The following is a 2,765-nucleotide window of genomic DNA, read 5'->3' as shown; positions in this document are numbered from 1 at the left end:
ACTTTTACTCAAACTTTTACTCAAACTTTTGCAAAACTCCAACCCGGTTCAATTGGTTCACTTTGGTTCCTCTCCAAACTCCAAGAGCAATCAACCAAGGCCTCTCTCAACCCAATTCCACCAAGAGCAAAGGCCCAACTCAAGGCTTGAAGATCATTTGAAGAAAGTGTATAAATAGGATAGAATTCAAGTTTTTCGGAGAGCTTCCCTTTTAATTTTTCAGAATAGCTTTCTTTTAAATTTGGCTTAGAGCTCACTTTTACATTTCTTAGCATTGTTGTTTTAATTCAAGAGAATTTGGGAGGAGAATTGATCTCTCTTCTTCCTTGTTCTTGCCCAACATTCTTTACATTTCTTGTCTTGGATCTTGGGTGGAGAATTGAAGAAATTCTGTTTCAATCTCACCTTGGGATCTTGTTTAATTTTCTGCTTAATTGAATTTCAGTTTCGGTCACTTGCTTCTTCATCTACTTTCTTTGCAATCTACAATCTCTTTTGCATTTGTTCTTGTTGGATCTGGGAAGGCACTGAGATCTAGACTTGGTTTTCTAGTCTCTTGGGTCCTGAGATTCGGATTTCCCATTTCCCACTCCCTGTTTACTGTTTTCATGCTTATTTACATTTCTGTTTTGAGATCCGGTTTGATTCAAGACATCCTTTACTTCTCTGTTTGTTGCAATTTACTTTTCCTTGTTTAATTCCTGCAAATCCAACTCCCAATTCCCTTTACAATTCAAGCCATTTACATTTCTTGCACTTTAAGATTTTGCAATTTACATTTCTTGCGTTCTAAGTTTCTGCCATTTAATTTCTTGTTCTTTAAGATTCAGCACTTTAAATTCTAGTTCTCTTTAATTTCATGCCAATTACTCATTCCCTTTTACTTTCTATGCAATTTAAATTCTGCAAATCACAAATCTCTCAACCAAATCTTGATTCGCTTGACTAAATCAACCACTAAACTAAAATTGCTCAATCCTTCAATCCCTGTGGGATCGACCTCACTCCCGTGAGTTATTATTACTTGATGCGACCCGGTGCACTTGCCGGTTAGATTTGGGTGTTTTGGAGAAATTCGTTTTTTTGCAAAAATATCCCATCAGCGTCCCATTACTCATAGAATTCTTTTCAGAAGTGTACATAAACTGGTTATTAGCAACCATGTCAATGAATTCCTGAGCTTCTGCAGGCATTTTCTTTAGGTCAATGAATCCACCTGTAGAATGGTCCAATGACATCTTAGATAATTCAGACAGACCATCATAGAATATATCCAGGATGGTCCATTCTGAAAGCATGTCAGAAGGACACTTTTTGGTCAGTTGCTTATATCTCTCCCAAGCTTCATAGAGGGATTCACCTTCTTTCTGTTTGAAGGTTTGAACATCCACTCTAAGCTTACTAAGCTTTTGAGGAGGAAAGAACTTGGCTAAGAAAGCCGTGACCAGCTTATCCCAAGAGTTCAGGCTATCTTTAGGTTGAGAGTCCAACCATATTCTAGCTCTGTCTCTTACAACAAATGGAAAAAGCATAAGCCTGTAGACCTCGGGATCAACCCCATTGGTCTTAACAGTATCACAGATTTGCAAGAACCATATATAGAACCACCACATATGAACCATATATAGAACCACCCCAATTCCAACCCAATTACTCACAAGAACCACCACTTCAATATTCACCATCTCCATATCCATCAATCCAAGAGTACTATGATCCTATTTATGAAAGCCGAGTGCATAAAGAGACAAAGGATCGTCTCAAGGAAACAGTGGATCGATGTCAGGCAACCATTCATCAATTGGGGCAAGCAATAATGAGTCAATTAGCTTTCCGACGTTTGGACACTCAAGGAACCCCCATGGCTTCATGTGGACAATCTAATGAAGAACGTAGTATGAAGGAGATACTAGAAACTCCAGTGAACAGTACGGAGCATGACTTTGTACTGGAACAAGTAGAGGAAGCCGGGATTATTGAAGAAGAAGAATTGGTTGAAGACTTAGGAGATGCTGAACCTCCATGGGAAAGTCAAAACATAGAGACTCCTTCCAAGACGGTTGCAATTGATTTTGAGGAGGGTGTACAACCTCCAAGGCATATCACAGTTGAAAACTTGGAAGAAGTTGATCAAGTGATGGAGATTCAAGAAGAAGAAGCACAACCTCCCATGCCCTTGGAAAGCAATGAAGAGGAGATTGAATTGGAAGAGAGCTGCCAAGAGGAAGAGGTTGAAATTGAAGAAGCTTGCAAAGAGGTGGTAGTTATCAGAAAAGAGCACAAGGGAGTGGAGCTTGCAATTCCATTAAAGATGCCTCCCCCTAAGTTGCCATCATCCTTCACAACATTCAAGTGGGTAAAATTCATATCCCTTAGCTTTCTAACCCCACTTGAATATGGGCTACTGGAGACGGATGGTCAACTTAGAGCTCTTTATGATATTAAGAGTAAGAGGAAGATGGCCAGTGGTAAGAATTGTCCTGCAAGGTTCATCATGGTTGGAAGCTTTAAGTTCAAACGCAAAGGTTGGTATAAAGCTCTACTGAATGGGTCTAGGAAGCTGTTTGGTCGCTGCAGTGAGAATTCAGATCACCTTTCACCCGGCTGGAAAAATGCAGATCGAGACAAAAACGGGTGTAAAAGTAAAGTTTGGGATCCTAGAATCTGTTCTGGCATTTGTCACCCCGGGAGCCTAAGAATCTGTTTGAAGCTTCTTAAGGGATTTACATGCTTAGTTTGGGACCCCGGAGGCTACTAGAAATACA

General features: G+C 39.9%; 1 non-coding gene across 1 annotated transcript; it reads left to right on the top strand.

The window, feature by feature from the left end:
• Positions 1-1,292: 1,292 nt before the first annotated feature.
• LOC112745293 (small nucleolar RNA R71) lies at positions 1,293-1,400 on the top strand. The gene has a single exon (XR_003173230.1). It is a non-coding gene; the product is annotated as a small nucleolar RNA R71 (small nucleolar RNA).
• Positions 1,401-2,765: the final 1,365 nt, after the last annotated feature.

Source organism: Arachis hypogaea, chromosome 14 (assembly GCF_003086295.3).
Source record: "Arachis hypogaea cultivar Tifrunner chromosome 14, arahy.Tifrunner.gnm2.J5K5, whole genome shotgun sequence".
NCBI lineage: Eukaryota > Viridiplantae > Streptophyta > Magnoliopsida > Fabales > Fabaceae > Arachis > Arachis hypogaea.
This window is presented reverse-complemented; position numbering and strand designations above follow the sequence as displayed.